Source organism: Microcebus murinus, chromosome 1 (genome assembly GCF_040939455.1).
Source record: "Microcebus murinus isolate Inina chromosome 1, M.murinus_Inina_mat1.0, whole genome shotgun sequence".
In the NCBI taxonomy this organism is placed as follows: Eukaryota; Metazoa; Chordata; class Mammalia; order Primates; family Cheirogaleidae; genus Microcebus; species Microcebus murinus.
In genome coordinates, this window is record NC_134104.1 from 128,332,211 (window position 1) to 128,354,332 (window position 22,122).

Consider the following 22,122-nt stretch of genomic DNA (forward strand, 5'->3'; position numbering starts at 1 on the left):
TGACAGTCTACAATTTCCTCCTACATTTTTTTGAGTATCAATTTTTTTACAGTAGACTATAAACTACCTCGTTAATCAGATAGTGTAAAATCCAATTAGAGACATTAGAATCCAGAAATACAAGTGTTAAGGAATGTATTTCTTGATTGACAAGGAAGCCAAATAGACCCATCTATTTAGAATCTTAGCAACAATTAGCTGCCTTAGTTTCATTTATTGTGACATAAAAAATCTGGTTTATTGAGAGCTCTATTGAAGAAGATTTCTATGATATGCACCATGAGAAAATATCTTCAAACTAAAATGATTGTTTTGCTGTAATAAATTGAACCATATGTACACTATGTTATTCAATCTTTTTTCTTCAAGGCATAAATTGATATTAAAGAACATTTAAGTCATAACACATGGTTATCCAGGCATGAACGAGGCAATAACCCATATAAGTTGTCAAGGTGAAGCCAAAGCATTTATTAGAGGTTTGTGTTGTTTTTGAAAAGTGCATGGTTGGATAAACATGGATTAGTGCTATTATGCTGCTACGATGACTCAAGTGTGTTTTTACAGTGTCAGTAATTTTTATGTTTAAAAATCACTGGTGCAGTATATTAGCTATAATTTATGTTTATCATCTTGTGTACTCTAATAGGTTTCAACAAACCATTTAACACTTCAGCTTGTGCATATACATTACTTAATAGGTATTTATCTTAAAAAAGAGATACTTAACGGGACTTTCAAAGCTTGCAACTGCATGCTAAGAGAGAATACTGCAGTGTGTCACATTAACTTTATTTTTCCTGTTTGCAGTTAACTTTGAACATCCTGGCCACTTGCTTCTTTGTTCAACGTGCCTCAGAATGGCACCAGAAGAATATAGTCTGCTAACGTCCTTGTCAGCAGGAATGGCATCAAGTTCTCCCAGCGCCGAGTGTCCGTCACACTTGCTAAGTAGGGTGGCTGCAGGATATAGCTAGCACAGCTGAAAATATGACAAAGGCCCAGCGATCAGTTGCCTCATTGGGGTGCCCTTTCAAAAGAGGCTAGTTTACTTCTGCCTATAGCTGTATCTACAAGGCTTTTCATGATTTATGTGACCTAGACTCTGATTTAGAAGAGTCTCTGAGAGAACCTCATGGGCTGAGGGTATGAGAGGCGGGGCTGGTGGGGAGTCAGTTGGGACTTCCCAGTCACAGGAGGTTTGTTGCAGCAATACAAGAAGGGGACTTCATTTATCATGACACTATTGATTCTTCCAAATAGTGCTATGCTTATTGTTTTTGCTACAATTATGACCTATTTCTCTTTTGGATATCCTAGGTAGATGAATTACCAGAGTTTAGTTTTTTCATAAAGGAGATTGATTCACTTTTAAAATGTATCCAAAGTTGGTGATGAGGTTTTTGTCTTTTTCTTTTCTTAGGTTAACTACATTTTGACTTACTGACAGGCATGACAGAGATGGATTTGGAAGGAAAATAATCATGAAACTCTAGTTACCACTCAAATAAATGATGCCACTTTATTCATTTGTGAGATGGCTGGATGAGTTAGTTTGGGATCCTGAAATTATGAATATACTGATCCACTGAATAATAAATTTTTAGAAAGAGACTATAAATTCTCTAGGGTCAATCAAGCACACCAGTTGGCTGAGTTAGCAAACAGGGAGGATTTATTACTCACTGGAGACAAATTGACCAAGATGGACTGTTCAGTATTGTGAACCACCTTTTCCCTTGTAAAACTAGTGATGTCACTTTGACACCTTATCAGAGACAGCCTTTATATCTTGATGACCTTTTCAGTATTGGCAACCTCTGCTAACTGTACCTAAAACTGTTTGTTAAATATTTCAAACTTCACTATTTTCATAATACCATCAAAATTATATGCAAAACACCATAGACATTTTATATGAAAATGCATGTGGATTGTGTTTTCTGTGAAAACAATTAGAGGGAAAAGTGCATTAGCATGCAGCATGAATTGCTAACAGTTTCAAAAGGATCAAGAAAAATAATGGTCTAGCCCACAACTTTCTAGAATGATGTAGAACTTTCTAGAATCATGCATCTTCTATATCTGAGCTATCTAGTACAGTAGCCAATAGTCACATGTGGCTATTGAGTACTTGAAATGTGGCTAATGCAACCAAAGAACTTAATTTTTAATGTATTTAATTTTAATATAAATAACTATGTGTGATTAGTGATTATCATGTTGTACAGTGCAAAAGGATTAGTCCCTTTAAGAAAAAGCTTAAAGAACTATTTACCTGTGGGAGTAGTACTGGGTTGGAGAAACAGAATTGATGGTGGGAGACAAGGGGATATTACAAGTGCCCTATTTAAAAAGTCAGTTTAGGGCAAATCAGAAAATACAAGAAAAGAAGCCAAATGGATTTTGACATCTGAATAGCAAAAGAGCTTACTACAAGAGTGACTCTGTCCACATACGAAAATTAACAGCAGTACAAGTAAACAAAGATGGGACTAAATTTTATAAAACATGAAGCAGATGAAATATTTTTTAAAAGTTGATTTAGAGCATAGAGATCAAAGTTAGTAATAAAGTATTTAAGGTACTTAGGTGTCATTATTAATATATTATTTACTTTTTGCTCTAAACGAGGCATTTTTATAAGTAGAAAGTGAATGTATTATATATATATATAAAATAATATTTTATATATATATATGAAAACACTTACAAAGTGCTTGAGCGAATATCATTTGGAATGCCTACACTAATGTAATAGTTCTCAGCAAATGATAATTCCATTCCCGAGTACTCAAGGTAGAATATTCTGGACTTATCCTCAATTGCTCCCTTTCCTCTTATCCCTAATATGTACCAATTCTGTCCATCTTTTCATTTACAGAAAATTTATCTCGATTCTCTCCACTTCATCCTGTCAATCACTGCTTTCGTTTAGGCCTTTTCTCACCTATGCTTTTAGATGTATATCATGTTTGTCTTCTGGCTTACAGTTTCTCCTATCCTCTCTTCCTCTAGTCAACCCTCCCCACAATTTCCAAGGTCATGTTACTCACCTGCTTAAAATTCTTCAAGAGTTCTATGGACTGAATGTTTATGTCCACCCAAATCTGTGTGTTAAAATGCTAACCCCCCATGTAAGGGTATTTGATGGTGGGGGTCTTGGGTGGTAATTAGGTCATGAGATTGATGCCCTCAAGAATGAGATTCATGCCCTTATAAGAAGAGACATAAGAAAGCTTGCATCCCCTCCCCCTCTGCTCTCCCTCAGGTGAGGATACAATGAGAAGATGGCCATTGACAAACCAGGAAGAGGGCCCTCACCAGACATCACTTCTACTCGCACCTTGATCTTGGACTTCCCAGCCCCTAGAAATCTGAGAAATAAATGTTTGTTGTTTAAGTCGCCCAGTCTAGGATATTCTGTTTTAGAAGAGTGGACTGACAAAGGGCTGCCACCTGTAGGTAATTGCTCAAGACCTTTAGCATACTATGCACACCACTCCATCTTTCCTTTCCTGTCTTTCAAGCCCTGACCTCTGACATTGACTTGCTTACATCTTCTATTCTAGCTCTTACTGCAACTCCTTTGCTGGCTCTTCACATTTGTACACATTGTCCCTGTAATTTCCTCCTCATTTTACTCATCCTTCAAGACTTAACTCAGGGTCAGTGCTCTGTGAATCCTTCTCTATCATATTCCACACCCCTATTAGAGTAGTTATGACATTGAATTCTGATTGGTCATTTGCCTATCATCCTCAGTAGACTGGGGCTTTCCGTGGGGCAAGAGAAGATGCCTTTTTCATCTTCATGTTCCCAGTACCCAGCACAGTGACTGACACCCAGTATGGACTTCATGAATGTCTGATGAATGAATTGGTGCTTACACAGTCACTTCTCTTACCAAGCAAGGTCTGAAGGATGCCTAGCTGCTGGGGCTCTGCTATGACTTGGATACACCTGGCATAGACTACCATACATAAGTCTGTACAGCTTGGAGAAATTAAATACTCATATATTATATATTTATCTACTGACCTAAAACTTTACTTTTCATTAAAGAAATCTTAACATATCATATTATTAAAGAGTACTCTTTTATGGCCATTCCAAATAAATGAATTAATGGAGAAGCTTATGAGGCAGTTAATTCATATGAATATTGTTACTTTTCAATATTTTGTGTTATTTGTGGTATTTTCAGCATCTTAAAATACTCTATCACATGTGATGACTATGTTCTCATTCTAAATAAGTATTCATGTATGTACCAAATTTTATTTATATAATTTTGTGTTCTTTTTCTAAAAAAGCACCTCCAAAATCACATATAAGGTTCAGCTCTTAAAATAGGAAGGCCAAGGTGTTAATCTTCTCTAAGTGCAAAATGTGGTGTCAGAATTGACATTCTCTGGAAAAAGACCAAAGCTAAGTGTTGGTATAAATTTGGGCAAGTCAATTAACCTCCCTGTATCTCTATATACTTGCTACAAAGTGGAATAAAATAGGCTTAGATAATTCTAAGGCCTCTCCAGCTCTAACTTTTATGATTTCCTTAAGTCTAATAGTCATCAAAAACTGTGTGGCTAACTAGTTTGTTCATACCTAAGGCATACATGGTGCTTTTCTGACAGTCCTTGGGTTGTATCATTAAGAAAATAACCAATCTCCTCCTTCAAATTACCTCATAGTGTGAATAGTGTGCATAGGGAAGTGAGAAGGCAGGACAGACATAAGATGAGTGATGGTGGGGGTATTGGTAAATTTGAAAGAATTTAACTTTGGTTAGTGTAACAGGTATTTTAGTAAGGCTTAAATAAACAGCTTAATTTATTCATTTATTCACCAACCATTTATTTAGCCCTTCCATAACTCAGGAACTATGTTAGCAAATCAGAATACAAAAATTTAATAAAACTCAAGGCCTGCCCTCAATGACTAGACAGGGTAATGGGTAAGACAGAGAAGGAAGTCCAGCATGGCTCATAGGAAATGCTAATGGAAAGAAATGAGTAGTAAAGGACGTGATGAATCTGGCCAGGCGAGAAAACATCTAGAGGTAGGTGGTGGGATGCAGGTGGGGTGGGATTTGGTAGAAATTTTGGGTGGGGTCTCCAATGTATATGGAGGCATGAACATGAGAAAGAATGTATTGCACTTTAGGATCTAAGAAGAAATATGGCTTCAGAGGTGGTAGTTTTCAATGGCTACAATATTCTAGGCAGGTAAAGCAAGTGAGGGTGACACAGTAAGAGGTAAATAGGGCACTGTGCCAGCTTGAGGGCACATACTCTCTCGAGGAGAGAACGCCAGTGCTAAGCTCCAGTGAACTCATATGCTGGAGAAGACAGACTCACTGTTACTACAAGGTTGTTATCACGTCTATTGTAAAAAGTGATCATTGGCTCATATGGGAAAGACTACAATAGTTGATAGACATGAATGTCAGTAGGTGCTGACCAATTTGGATCACTGCTCTGAAAAGCAAGACAGAGTTTCAAGGCAACATGTTTTAAAGGCCTCTTGGAATATATTATATTTTACTATAATTAGTATTAATATCAACATTATTGCTTCATTAAACGTAGAAAGTTTTCCTTTCTTGTAGTCTGCTTAAAATATCTCTATAGGAATTGACAGTATTTTTAAAAATTTTAGTCATGAAAAATTGCAAACATACACAAACACAGAAAGAATAGCACAATCTAGATACCTATTACTCAGCTTCAACAATTATCAACATTTTACCATTGTTGTTTAATCAATGTCCTCACTCTTTAAATCCCAGACATTTTATTTCTTCATCAATGGAAGCTTTAATATTTTTCCAAAAGATAAGGATTTTTTAATGTTATCACACTGAAAAGTATTGCAGTAGTACCTTGTTATTATCCAATACCCAGCCCAGTCTATGTTTAAACTTTTCTGATTATTTAAAAAAAGTGTCTCTTTTTCTCAATCTGTTTGTTCAAATCGGGATTCAAACAACATTCACATGTTTTAAGTCCATTTTAAAAGCTCTTTTCTAAAATGATTTTGCAACAGAAAGAGCCACTTACTTTAAAGAATCTATGATGCTTTTGACAATAAACATAAAAAAAATGAGCCATGGTTAATGCTCTTGCCAACACTTTTACTCTGAAGTCAGTCAGCCTGGGTTACAATCCAGGCTCTGTTAAGTATTGTTATGTGACCTTGGGCTTAACTTTTCCTTTAATTCCTTCATCTGTAAAATGGGGACTAAAAAGTATCTATCTCATAGAGTCCTTACTAGGACTAAATTAAATAAATAACCCACTATTTGATTTAGAATACTGCCTTGTACTAAGGCAGGCCTCATGTAAGGATTTGTTAGATAAATAAAAATAAATAAATAAATAAATAAATTCAGCTTCTACCCATGGAATACTAAAAATGAATGAATGACCTAGGGATTGTAGGAATGATTCACTCTGAAATTGTCTACAATGCCTGATTCAAAATTATGCCTACAATATGTTTTTCCACAGAAGCATGCAAATCCCACATACACATACACACACGCACGTGCGCACGCACACACACTTTTTGTAATGGAGGCGATGACAGAATCCATAAGCCAGGTGCTAGAAGACTGCGCAGAGCCTTAAGCAGATTCCCTGGAGGTCTGACTCTCTTTGGGGGTAGCTGATGGGAGAAGACAGAGGCCTAGGTATTTTATTAACCTGGTGCCTTCTCTAATAGGCCATGCATTGGCAGTGCTAATTCCTCTACCAAAGACAACAGCACTTATCAGGCAGCCCTCTAGACTAGAAGGTTCTAGAACCTGCTCCCTATACTGTCCCTTTCAGGACTAGGAGGGGTAAAGAAAGTCTCCCCATAAGTCCTGTCTAGCTTTAGGGTGCTTTTGTTTTTCCCTGTGAGTTTTCCTTCATGATCTCTTCATTAAATTCCTCTCAATTACTGATGTGAGCATGCCATTTATTTCCTTCTGGGACCCTTACGGATACAGTCTATGACAGGTCAGATATCAAATACGTCTACATCATGTCTTGATTGGTAACACCTACCCTTAGGGAGTGTGTATTCTTATGTTACACACTCTACCATCAGCTTTACATTCAATATTTATTTAATTCTTAACATAACCCTCCCTGTATGTTAGATACTATCAATTTTACAGATTAGAAAACTAAGGCTTAGAGAGTTTTGCTGGCCCAAATTGTACAGTTCGCCAGTAGAGCTAGACTCAAGGCGCAGGTTAGCACAGCCTGGCGGTTAAGGACTTCAGAGGCTGACTGCCTGGATCTAAATTCTGGCCCGGCTGTGCACTTGGTCCTAGGCACATTTCTGTTGATCAGTTTCCTCAATTATAAAAGGGATAAAAATAGTACCTACTTCACAGGGTGGTTATGAGGATGAAATGTGTTGATTTATATAATACACTTAAAAGAACTTAGCTTTTGAAAATGCCAATATGTGTTTGCTCTTATTATTTGTGAGTCCAAAGCCCATTATAACTACGTTATACTCCCTCTTATCAGAGATAAAATACTTTTTTCTTTAGAGTGGAAGATCCCTGTCCCCATCTGCAAGTAACTTATGTGATGTTCTCTATTTCTTGCAGTGGGATAGTTTGTCATTTAAAAATGAAGTCCTTATGTTTAAAAAGCAAAATAGGATAATTAGTTCTCTTTTCATTGTCAGAAAGGCAAGTGTCAACAGCATCACAGGAAAAGTTGTGGAATCTCCCCTGTTTGTGTATTGAATGAATTATAATAACACAGATAACAATCTTAAAGACCAGAAGGCTTATGATTCTTTCATTTATGTATGTGGAGAAATGGGAAATTTGGCTACAGTCTTATTGTTGAAAAAAGGGGGTTCTTTGTGGACATTAGTGTGTTTAAAATTCAGGTAAACTTCTGCCTCGGATGATAAGTAAAAGGAAGCTCAAATTCTAAGAGCCTTTTCTATCACCCTAGAGAGGACTCATCTATACAAACTTGATGAATAACCATAGACTATGTATTCTTTTAAAGTCAAATGAAGCCGGTAAGCTGAAGAAAATTTGGGATAAGTTAGAGTTGGGCTAAGCAATTCCAGACACAAAGTATTCCAGACTGCTGCTAACTTTGGAGAAATTTCCTGAGCATCATCTTAGACCTTCCTGATCTCTAATGTCATACTAAAAGAACACTGTGACTATGTAACAAAAAATTTTTTAATACCTGAACCTACAATTTATAGTTTTGCCCCTCAATCCAAGATACAAATATTATATCTAAAAAAGAAAAATTAGAAAGAATACTAAACCTCATATTTACAGGCTTAAAAAGCATTGTGGCAGATATATTCTTACATTGCTCTTTATTGTGTTTTATGAATAAAGATCAGAAACATTATTAAACAGATACGGAGAATGCTACTGGTGGTTTACTACTTTAACTTGAACTTTTTAAACTTCTTAAACTCTAAGTATGCTTTGTAAATAGTTGGCACTCATACGAATTATAAATCATTTTTCCTCCTCCCCCCGCCACCTCCCCCCCCCCCCGCTTTCTCACTCTCTTATTCTCTCTTTCCACATTCATTCATGCCATTATCATTCATTCATGCCATTATCAATCACTTGGCAGGCACTTGCTAAGCACTGGGAATGTAAAGGCAGATGAGATATGCTAGATGTGCTCAAGAAGCACATAGTTTAGTATGAGAGACACACTGCAAAACAATAAGCATACTCATGACTTAGAGGTGCCAGGATTGAAATATAAATTTTTCCCTCATGGCAAAGTCAACACCTACAGAACGGCTAAGGTGCAGAGCGGATCTGAGGTAGGGAATGCTGAGTGGGAGCAGGTTTGGACAGGAGGAATTGAGGTGCCTGCAACACATCTAGATGGCAATGCCAGGAGGCTGTTGGAAGCATGGGTTTGGAGTTTGAAGAAAACATCAGCCTGTGAGCCAACAGCATCCAGGCAGAAGTTAAAGCCAAGAACATGGGCAAAATTCCCCAGGGAGGGAACTCTACAGGAGCCCAGAAGACACTTGCCTCAACAGAGCTGAGAGGAACTTCATCCCATGAGAGACAAGAGAATGAAAAGGAATCTATGTCACCTGGAATACATTTTGAATCATTCCCTGGAAGCCAGTTTCTTTTTTTAAACTTTAAAGTATTAATATTATGGGGGTACAAGTATTTTTGGTTACATGGATCACTTTTATAATGCTTGAGTCATGGTTATAAGTGTGCCCATCACTCAGATACAGTTTATTGTACTTATTAAGTAGGTTATCACTCATCCCCTGTGCCCCTCTTTCCCCTACTTGATTTCCATTGAGTTTTACTTTCTTCTATGCACATGTGTGCTCATCAGTTAGTTCCAATTTAATAGCGAATACACGTGGCATTTTTAGATACTTTACTTAGGATAATGATCTCCAATTTCATCCAAATTGTTGCAAAAGGCATTAAGTCATCCCTTTTCATGGCAGAGTTATACTCCATGGTATACATATATCACATTTTGTTAATCCATTCATTTGTCTATTGTCTATTTGCTCTGTTGTCTATTGTCTATTTGCTTGGTTGTCTATTTGCTCTGTTGATTATTTCCTTGGCTGTGCAAAAGCTTTATCAAGTCCCATTTATTTATTTTTGTTATTGCTGTGACTTCTTCATAAATTCTTTGCCCAGGCCGATATCTAGAAGAGGTTTTCCAACATTTTCTTCTAGTGTTCTAATGATTTTGAAAAGGCATCTTGACTATAAGGAAACAAGAAAGTACAATAGAGGGGGCAGGGGTAGGAATAAAAAAAATTGGTTTGAAATTTTCATATGCTAAGTAAGAAGGAAAACAGGAATTCAAACCTAAAATTCAAAGCCCATTCTGTTTCCCCATGAAAACCATGGGCCAAGGACACAGAAAATTTCTGGACACAGCATATTCTTGACTGTGAGAGGCAGAATAAGAGGGTTTATGAACTTAAAGATGGGTTTGAGGCTCACTTTTGGAGAGTGATTTGTAAATATATAGATTAAGTTTCCCTGTAAAGTTAGGTTGGGAGCCAAGGATGAAAGAGTTTACTAAGAATGCTGATGCAAAACGACTTGGAAAGGAGAGGAGTGTTATTTACACAAATAAATATGCCTCCAGGTTTGACTCCTCTTGTGATTATAGGTCATTGTTAAAGAATGTTTGCAACAGGTAATCAAGTAGCTTGAGGACAGTAGCTTTGATGAGTTGTCTCTGAGTATGAATCCCCTGATCTCATCCCGTGTAGGTATCTGCTGCCAGCCATTCTAAATCTCTGGCAGCAAGGCCCAGCACACAGAGGCTCTGGCTGGGATGCGAGTCTTATGAGAAGGTGTGAGTGAGCCTCCAGATACTTTCCATGCTGATTTATCACCTCTGTGACCTAGGGCATGTCCTGCAGCATCTCTGAGCTTCAATTATCTAATCTGTAAAATGAAAATGAAAGTTCTTACCTCCTGAAGATGCAACATGATAATCTAAGCATCCTCAGAATGGGGAATTAGCCTTGTGCTAGACTCATTCTCACTTCCTAGTATATCAGGTAATTCATAAGTATTTTTGAATGAATGAATGTACACAAAGTATATAAGAGTGTCCAGCATATAATGGGTGCTTAATAATTATTTATTTCTTTCAGAAATTAGCATGAGTACTGCCTCTTCCCATCTCCCAAGTTCAGGTAAGTGTCTTTCTGTCTCATCATCTGCCTGCACATGTTACAGATGTCCACAAATTATTAAAGGAACACCATTGATCAACTTCCTTGGACTTAGAAGACTCTGCCTGAAAATCAATGGAGAGAATATCACAGTATGAAATATTGTCGCAAACCAATATTTCAGTGTTCAAAGTGATTTCAAAGGACTGTTAATGGGAGCTCTGTGGGAGTAAAAATATATCAAATGTCAAGTCCAAAAATATTGGGGAACACTGCCTTAAATAGTTTTCTTCATTCTGGGACTTTTCAAAGGCATTATTATTCATATGTGAATTGTGATTCTCCAAGAAGGGAATAGAATTTACAGCTTCCTAATCCTATTTGATCAGAGGACCCTTTTGTCCCAGAATATCTCATTGTGTTGGGATAACTCCTTGGGAAATGTGGATCTAATCATTAGCTAGACACAAAGCAAAAGAATTTATTTTTATAGGGCATTAAAATGCTTTTTTAGGTCAGGGAAGGCTTATTTAGGAATGAGATGTGGAGTTCTCACAACCCAAGGCAGTCATCGAGGAAATTTCATCCCAATGAAGCCATTAGGTGAGTGAAAACAAATGAACATAAAATAAGTGTATAATAACACCTTGGGAAAATTAAACATCTCTCCATTTAACATCTGTCACATAGATAATCATAGCAACTAGATTGATTATGGAAGAGGAAACTGGAAGTTTAAAAGGGAAGCAGCTGAGTTTGCTTATATCATTTGCAAAGGGACTACTTTCTTTGGCAGATTGATATTGCACAAAGGTTTGAAGTTTCATTAAAGACACATGGCTGGATGGTGTAACAGTATGTTACAGAATGAGTGTGTAATCAGACAACACGTTGTATTAAGCTATCAGAAAATATAATGGTATTATACATACATTCTGGACTGGGTTATGCCTTAAATGACACCTTTACACAAGAAAACCATACAGCATCATGTCATATCTGCAACAATGAAAATATGATCAGCACATTCATTACAAAACAAGTGAATTCCTCTGAATCAGGATTTGGTGTCAGTTGGGATTTTTTTTCTCCCTTGTGCAATTTTATAATAATTCAGTGTCTATTATAATTTTGAAAAGCATACATGTTCCCATTTTCTGAAAGGCCTGGTTTTGTAAAATAGAAGAATTCAAAAACAAAACAAAAACAAAACGTGAACAAGGCCAAATAACATAACAAAATTCTTAAGTTAACCATGTCAAGGGGTGTTCACACCTGCAGATAATACTCTTTTCTTTACATGTAAACTTCCTGCTAAAAGCAGGTCAGAGTTAACAGCTGAATCAACTTGGAACGATATTTAAAAAAAACCAGTTAGTTTTATGTTCTTTTAAATAATTGCTTCATTATATTTTGTACATCTGTGTAGAGGTCTGATGATGGCATTTGGTAAATTTCCAAATAGCTATAAATCCGGGGAATACCAGTTAAGCAATAGTATGTTCCACCTGTAGGTTAGAAAAAGACTTTATACAATCACTCAAAAAAAAAAAAAATTCTTACACAAAAGAATTGATTTTACTCTGGGAGAAAATGGTCTGCTTCAGGTGAGTTTATCAGACATTGTGTTGTTTTAAGAAAATAGGCTGTACGTAGCTCTGAAGAGACCAACAAAAATGATAAAAGGTTTAGAAAACAAGACCTATGAGAGAAGGTTAAGAGAATGGGAATATTCATTCAAGTCAAAGGAGGCTGAGGGGAGATATAATTGTCTACCTAAAAGTTACATGATGTTACAAGCAGAAGAGGCATTAATTATTATTAGTAGTAAAAAAGAACAGTTAGAAGAAGAGAGTTGCACTCATTTTACTTAATATTAGAAAAAAAATTTGTAACCAAAGAAAACATTTATATGATGAAAGTAACTGCCATAGAAGTCTAAGTTGTGAAATCAAGTATGAGTTTGCAGCAAGTCCTTTAAGATAATTTGAAACACTTTGTAATCAGCCCATAGTCTGGAAAATGGGTTGGAATTCAACTCTTCTATTGTAGATGATCATACAAATTCTTCATTGCCATAAATGTATATCAAGGCATTCATAGATCCATAAATCATCTCTAAGTGATAAGCATCAAAATTAGGAATAAAAATATTCTTAAATGTTTAAATCATAAATGGCTGATGCTTTCAGTAAAGAAGTAAAATTAACAAATACAACAACTTTGCATTTGTTCTGTGAACTACCAGATTATGGAACTGTTTATAAAGTTGTACTTACGAAAAGAATATGAAACTATCATGTGAACGGAAGGATTAAAGAAACAGAAGATAAAACCTGGAAATACATTCTTACTTATTATATGAAATAATATACATTCTTACATTATTGTATGGTGATTTGATATATGGAAAAAAGTAGGAAAATAATTTTATTTTAAAATTTGTGAGGTAGGGGGAAAGGAAGTTTTATTTTCAAGACTATGCAAAACAATTTAAAAATTAAGGGTAGTAGTTGTGTGTTATACCAAAAGAAAGTCTTGCTGGATTAAAACAATGACTCTCAACAGCTGGCAATGGAGGATAATGGGGGAGTGGCGTACTGCAATATTTTTGAGGTTTTTTTCGGATTACATATGCTTCCTCAACCAAGATGCTACACTCCCTGGGAGTTATAATCCTGTCCTTGGTGGGGAAATTGAGACTAGTGATTTTCCCAGGAATTAACTGCACAAGGATTTAATGAGCATCTGCTATTCACTGGGTATTATGTTCAGCACTAGGAATAGATAGATGAAAGGATGAGATCTCTGTTCTAGAGAACTTTAGTGAAAACCTGCTGTTTTAGTCAGATCAGGCTGTTATAAATCAATATACTATAGACTGGGTGGCTGAAACGACAAACATTCATTGCTCACAATTATGGAGGCTGGAAAGTTCAAGATCAAGGTGCCAGCAGATCCTGTGTCTGGTGAGGGCCTGATTCCTTGTCTGTAGATGGCCTTCGTCTCCTTGTATCCTCGCCTGGTGGAGAGCAGAGAAAGCAGAAGCAAGCTCCCTGTGTCTCTTCTAATTGCATTCATGAGGACTCCACTTTCATGATCTAATTACCACCCAAAGGCCTCAAACGTCCTAATACCATAACATTGGGCACTAGCCTTCAAGATACGAATTTGGGGTGGATACAAACATTCAGACTGTAACACCTGCTGCTGTCACCTGCCTAGAAGACATGCCCACTTCTTCTGGTAGCAGCAACTTGTTTTTCCTTTGGGAAAACATAGTACTCCCAATCTCAGACCAAGGGGCTCAAGTAGAGTTTATCTACTACCAACCCTGGTCATGAATATGGTACTTGGGCCTGGCTAATGAGTGTGCATTATACCCCTGCCACAGTGATTTGTTCAGGAATGAACATTGAAAGCCAGTCTTGTCTCTTATGTTGGGACTATTGATAGGGTGATACCTTCTTTGCTTTAGTATTTCTAGGTTGGTAGAAGGTCACCACCTAGAATTGCCACCACATAGAAAATTTACCTTAGGATGAATAGGAAAAGTAAAGCAGAAAGATGAAGAAAGAAACAGCACATTCTTAGGATATTATGTTAACTCCTGGATACAGCCTTTCTTGCAGGTGACTATTCCTGAACTTCTTAATTATACAAACTCAATAAATCTCTTTTTGTTGTTGTTTTTTACATTGGTTTTTTCAAGGGCAAAGATCTCTGCCCCATGAAACTTACTTTCTAGAATGGAGAGACAGACACTAATAAATAAGTATAATTAAACAGTAGATTATATAGATCAGTATATGTTGTTAAGTGCTATGGAGAAAAGACAAAAGTAGAGCAGGCATGATATTTATGTATGTGGGGAGGGGAGCCCAGTTTTTAAATCAGTGGCCAAACTAAGACCTTGTGAGAAGATGGTATCCAAGGCCGGGCGCAATGGCTCACGCTTGCAATCCTAGCACTCTGGGAGGCCGAGACGGGCAGATTGGTCAAGGTTAGGAATTCAAAACCAGCCTGAGCAAGAGTGAGACCCCATCTCTACTAAAAATAGAAAGAAATTAATTGGCCAACTACAAATACATATAGAAAAAATTAGCCGGGCATGGTGACGCATGCCTGTAGTCCCAGCTACTCGGGAGGCTGAGACAGGAGGATTGCTTGATCCCAGGAGTTTGAGGTTGCTGTGAACTAGGCTGACACCACAGCACTCTAGCCTGGGCAACACAGTGAGACTCTGTCTCAAAAAAAAAAAAAAAGAAGAAGAAGATGGTATTTGAGAAAAGACTTGAACAATTTGAGAGGCATCTGGAGAGAGCATATCCAGAAAATTCAGATCCCAAGATAGGAGATTAAAAAAACCTAATTGCTACAAGAGCATCTCTGCCCTACCTTCCTCCCAGACAGAGTCGTATTAATTTCTTTTCAACTGTTGTATTTCAATCGACCTTTGACAGTTATTCATAATGAGGAATGCAATACAAAGAGCTCTAGATTTTAAAGCTGAAATGTAGAGCAGACTTTGTCTAAATATATGTATATAGTTATAGATATGCATATGTATGTGTATAGCTTTTATTTTTTCAAAATTTGACTTATGGATAATTTCCAGATAAGAGCTACTTGCCCTTTGCTTTACTTTTGAAAAGTAAGCTGTTATAAACCCCAATTTAAGCTTGCATGCAATGATTCCACAATCAGAGTTTAGAATATTTTCTAAACAACCACTTAGAACAAACTATACTAAGCAAGGTACTATCAGCCTTAACCGAAGCAATCCTGGCAAACAATTATTTTCATTGCAGCACTGACAATTATGTAAATGTGTCTGGAACAGCAATGGGCACCTAATTATGACACCTAATTATGCCAATTTATTTATACACCTCCTTGAACAACATTTTATTTATAACTCTCCCACTCATTCAAAGACAAGATAAAGTAAGGAGACATTATCCATAGTCTATTGCTTCATCTTTGCAATACGAACACAGTCGCATCTATTTGAACCTCAATCATCTGGAGGATGTCTTGCTCATGTGAGAGTTTACTTTTCACCCAATCTCTTCTGGATTTCAGAAGATGAGCAGAAATGAATGTGGCTATGGCTGAAGAACTAATAGCATTAATTTTCTCTTCCTATCAGAGGAAGCCATCCCATCTCATCTTACTTAAGCAAAAAAATCAACATTGATAATTCCTTCTACTAAGCATGAGCAAATTATTCTACCCTAAACCATAAAAATAGTAATTCAAGAAATACATATTATCACCATATCACAGTGTTGTTTCCTGTCATTTGGATGTGTTCATTTATTTAGAATCTTACTCTCTTTCTCTCTCACTCTCTCTTTTCTTTCTTTCAGAACCCAATGGCATTTCTTGGAATTAAACAGCATTTTTTGACTTTGACAGAGGAGAGTTATGACATGACCTATCTCAGGCCAGTTCTCTGCAAGCAGAGCCTGAGATGAGGATTATATATTGCGCTAAGTTATTTATCGGGGTGCTGCTTTCAGATAGGGGGAGTAAAGGAAGCAGGGAATGGCAGGGGAAGGAACAAGCAATGAGATGGGCTCGACTGGAGACTAGCCCCAGACTGAGCCCAAGGGGAGCTCTGGAGCATGAGTTGTTACTATAGAGTTGGGCCCAGCTTGAGGCCAGAGAGTTGGTGTTTGGTATTTCAGAATTCTTTAGTCATAGACGTTGGTCTGGGAGCATCAGAGATTGAGTAGGGGAAGAGGTTGATAACCTCCCAGGCCAGGAGATTCCCATTTGGTCAAGGGAAATTCCCCCTAGCCAACAATGACATCAACAGGGAGTAGTTACAACAAAAGATCTGAATGAGGCACAAACAGCATCCTCTACACTAGGACTCCTCCTCCTGCAAATGGACGCTTGATACATAATTTGGACTATCCTAAGAAGTTTAAAGATTGCCCATTGTATCATAAGAATAAATTTAAGCTTGAGAGATGTGAAATTAAGCTTCTAAACATTCTTGAAATACTGAGATGATGCTGAAAAAGGCTGAAAATATGGGCAATATTAGGCTTCTGTTTACCTGTAAAATAAAGAGATCAAAAAATATGTTATCACTCAGTGCTAAGCCTTCAGATTCTAAGTGGTTTTTGAAGGACTTATATTTTCTTTTTATAATGTCTGCCCTACTCTACTATTCCAAAACACTTGATTTCTTCCTGCATGTTGTAGTTAGATTACCCCTAAGTGGCATAAAGTAACCAACCCAGGTCTAAGAGTTGCATCTAGATACGGGATAATCAAAGTGTGGTTTGCAGGCCAGCAACGTCACCTGGGAGCATGCTCCAAGCACAGGCCCCAACTCTATCTTACTCATCGAATCAAAATCTGACTTTTAGCAAAAACCCCCAGGAGATTCACATGCACATTAAAGTTTGAGAAGCACCAAGATACAGGATCTTGTTGGAATTAACTGGTAGTGGCTAAAAAAGCCTTTCAAGTTTTGGGCCTTGCAGCTAGGAAAGGCATGGGACTAGTAGTTAAGATTTGAGCTTATTAAAATCTACAAGAACAACTGGAATTGAGCCATTTTCTGACCAGAGTAAAATAGCTAAGTTTGCCTTGAGTAGGCCTTGCCTAAATCACCCATATTTTTAAATGATCCAGCATTTTTCATCTAAGTATTCTACTGTGAAAAAAGTTTGTGTAAATTATTAGCCTTTGTGACCTGTTACTATAGAAAACTATTCAGCAGTTTCTACTGAAGCCTTAGAAAATCTTACATTCATGGATTACAGACAGCAGGAAACCAAACTGAGTTTTGACTGCCAAGGAGGGAAGGAGTGAATCATTCTCATTCGATGAACGCCAAATCATCAATCATTCTAAATTAATTCTCATTCCCTCTGACACTTGGGGAATACCAAAACACACTTGAGAAAATGTCCCAAAGAAAATCTAGGATGTAAGAGCCATTATTTGTACTTGTAAGGGCTCCCACCTTAAGAAGTTAGTATCTCACACCCATTGATTGAGCTGGGATTGCCAAACAAGTTTGAGTTTTTTAGTATGTAATAGTTGGCAAGATTCATTGGAACTCTGTAGGCCTGAGGGCACCCAACTATTCCACACAATTCTTTTAAAAATATTATCAACTTTTTAAAAGATGCAAATATGTGTGAGAGCTATAAATTCTTCTGTTTTAAATATCATGCTGTCCCTTTGGGAGAATCTCATGGGCATAGATAATTACTTCTATAAGGGGAATAATGAATCACAAGATTTTTTGATTCATATCTGTACCCTTCTGGCAGGTCTCTGGCATGAATCATATGCGAATGAATGAAATGTTTTCTGAATTTTACTAGCATGGACAGACTATACCTCAAACTCTAAAATATATGTTGGATAGGGTAAGATAGACTATGTCTGCCCCACCCATTCTTCTTTCAAAAGGATGATATAGAAAAAAATAGAATGGACCAATCTCCCATCTCACCTGAGAAAACTGCCGGAGAACAGTCTTCCACTGTAAAACAGCCTAGGACAAGATCTCATGTGGGTGGAAGTAGATTATTAGGATTTTAAAAAATTTCTAAAGTCTCTTACATTTTCAGATAAATGACACAGCAGTCTCTTGGTTTTCCATTGTCATGTAATGCGTGTCTCTTATTCGATCAATACTCATTTATTGTGCCCCTATTAAATGGCTGGCATTTCACTAGCTCTCTCAGGAACCAAAAAAAGAAAAAAAGACCTTGTATATGCCCTTAGTAACATTAAAGTTTATCTGGAGAGACAAATACTCCAACCAATATTTGATTTTAAATTAGGCATATCTCTATTAGACATATGAACAATGTATTATTGGTGAATAGAGAAAGTATAACTATCTGCCAAGTCACAGGTGGCTTCCCACAGAGGATGGCCTTTAAGAATCAGATTCTCCAGAAGGACAAGGTGAATAAAAGCATCTTAAACTAAAAACAATACTTGGTTCATATTATAATAACAAGGATAATAGCTAACTAATATTTGTTGCAGGCTGGGCACGGTGGATCACACCTGTAATCCTGGCACTCTGGGAGGCCGAGGTGGGAGGATTGCTTGAGGTCAGGAGTTCAAAACCAGCCTGAGCAAGAGTGAGACACCGTCTCTACTAAAAATAGAAAGAAATTAATTGGCCAACTAATATATATAGAAAAAATTAGCCGGGCATGGTGACGCATGCCTGTAGTCCCAGCTACTCGGGAGTCTGAGGCAGAAGGATTGCTTGATCCCAGGAGTTTGAGGTTGCTGTGAGTTAGGCTGATGCCATGGCACTCACTCTAGCCTGGCCAACCAGGTGAGACTGTGTCTCAAAAAAAAAAGAATATTTGTTGCAAACTTACCATGTGCCAGAGCTTCTTCAAAGCACTTTACATGAATTAGCTTATTGTTATCCTCACAACATCCATATGAGGCATTTAATATCATTAGCTGAATTTAATAAGTAAAAAATTTTGGATCCATAAATATTAATTTGTTAAAAAAATTACATTCATAGTGATGGAAATGTGAGGGAGTCGTGTTTTTAAACACAGCACCACGTCAAGTATGGAGAAAGCAACTCCAGTATTATCTTAGTCATTTCAGGCTGCCATGACAAATAACCACAGACTGGGGGCCTTAAACCACAGACATTTATTTCTCACTGTTTAGAAGGCTGGGAAGTCCAAGGTTACAGAGTTGTCAGATCTGGTGTCTGGTGAAGGCCAACTTCCTTGTTGCCATATGGCCAGCTTCTTGCTGTGTCTGCACACTGCAGAAAGCAGAGAGAGCTCTAGTCTTGCCGGTCCCTTATAAAAACACTAATCTCATCACAGGGCTCCACTTTCATGACCTCATTTAAGTCTCATTAGTTTCCAAAAGCCCTACCTCCAAATATCATCACGTTGGGAATTAGAGCTTCAATATTTGAATTTTGGAGGGACACAAGATTTCAGCTCATAGTAAAGTGTGGAGATTTGCTGGGAGACAAGAATGGAGACCTACGGTGAGCAAGATTATAAGGGATCCCGTCATCATGCTGAATAGCTTGGACTGTATACTGACAGAAACTAGAAGATCATAAGGTTTTGAAGCAGAAGAATGGCATATAACATTCATTTGTTCAGTTAAAAATGTTAGTGACTGTGTGGAGAATAAGTTAGGAGAGTGTTAGACTTGCTGCATCTGTTAGGGGACTACTCCTTATAGCTAGGTATGAGAAATAATAAATGTCAGAACTAAAGGTAGTGCAATTAATAAAAGAGGAGATATTGCTGAGACAGTATGGGAAATCTTGATGGCTCACTGATTGGAGGCTTCTTTGATAGAGATAAAGAGGTTCAAGACTACTTTTACTTTTCTAAACTGGGTCTCTAGCTTACACAGATTTATATGTTTCCCCAAATATATATAGGTACAAAAGAGGAGCCAGTTTTAGGAAGACTATGTGTAATTTTCAGCCCTTTGGAGCTATAACTGGAGCTGGTTTAGAATATCCAGTTTAAGATTTCTGGTAGACAGTAAGAGGGAGATGCATGGCGTGTACTTGGGTGCACACGGAAACACACATACACTCACGGACACAGATTTGGGGGTTGGAAGTTCTGCCACTCATTTAGTCAGTCATTCAGTTAAGAATGTTGTTGTAGGATCTGAATGCTTTACAGATTGAATACCTTAAGCAAATCAACAGGTATTTGTTGAATGACTTTGAATTGAGAAGTTCTATGATTGAAGTAAGCTTTAATCTGCATTGCTACAGATCTCCTTGATATTTCAAGAAAAAATTATTTTTGCACTCTTTTCTAAATCTAAAATGCTGCACTGATAATATGGTAGAAATTGCTGCTCTTCTTCTCATTACATTTTAATGGTTTGCAGGTTGGGGGCAAAGTAAATGAAAAAAATTTATTTTCATTGAGTAGCTGAAAAAAGGATATTCAGCAGAGTGCAGAAATTAAATCTACTGTTGATCTAAGTTTGATATAAACTTTTAAAACAATGCCTATGTTGAAAAGTTTGTTTCATCATTACGATTTGTTTCATCATTACGATTGTTTTGAAGTTTTTGAGAGCTACCTTTGTTTTATTAGAATAGTCCCAGCCATATCCCAGAGCTTCCCCTTTCTTCCGGAAGCAAGCAATGGAATGTGATTACAAATCAAATTTTGACATTCAACAAATATTTATTTCATAAAAGATAGTGTAGAGAAATACCTCTGCAGATTTTTAAGACCCGATTGGCTATTTAGATATCCTAAAGATGGGTTAATCTCATGGTAAAAGCTATTTTTTAAAACCCACTCACTATGCTAAATATAGTTTTAGCTTGGGGGCAAAGCTTATTTATATGATGCATTTCACCATTGCCAAATATTAATTGAACATCACACACATAGAGAAAGCAAAGCAGAAATTAAAATCCAACATTTCAATGCAAAAAAATGTTTTCTTCTCCCTGTTGGCACTTCTCCACCTCAGTGCCCGAGAATAGGTGGTAAATCAAATCACTGAGGGACATAGTTTTCTGAGCAGTATGCTTGACTACTCTAAGACGGTAATGAGCAGGGCCCAGGAGCAGTTGAAATGATAAAGAAGAGGAAGAAAATGAAGTGGAGGAAAAACAGAGTCAAATCAGTGCCAACATTTAAAAACAAACAAACAACAACAACAAAAACAAAAGGTAAATCATAGGGAGGAAAAAAAAAAAAAACAACTTCCATAAAGAAGGAATATCTAAATGCTTGGAACAAGGCAGAAAAACTTATATTAAAACAAATGGCACATTACAAAATTCATATAAGTGAGTATAAAAAGGATGAAGAGGAGAGAGTATGGTTCAGTTGGATATTTAAAGGAATCCATTCCCTGCTGAACTGTTAAGAAAAACAATGTACTCTCTCGAAGGAGAAAATACTGTATTGTTATAAGGACTATGCTTAGCAAGTTCCCTGGTGAATCCATTTCAGCATTATTTTTTTCAGACTTAGTTTCTTAACAGGAGCTAAATTAAAATGGGTTTGCTGTTTAAATTTTTACTTTAGGGAAAGAATGAAGGTTTTGAGTCAGAATATGTGGGATGAACATCTAAACTCCACCATTTAGTATGTATGTAATCTTGGATAAATTCCCCTAACTCTTTAAGTCTCAGTTTTCTCATCAGACAAATGAAGAAAGTAAACCTCACAGGCTACTTATGAAACTTACATGAGAAGATGTCTGTTGAAGGGCTACAGCCAGAAAAAGTGTCACTTCACCTCATCTAATTCAGTTTTTTTAACTTAATTTTGTCTATTTCAAAATATTAAGGGAGTACAAATGTTATTGTTACATGGAGAGCTTTTATAATGCTTTAGTCAGGGCTATTAGTGTGCCCATCAGTTTTGAAAACATTAAACACAAGAGCCCACTGCATCCTCAGAGAAC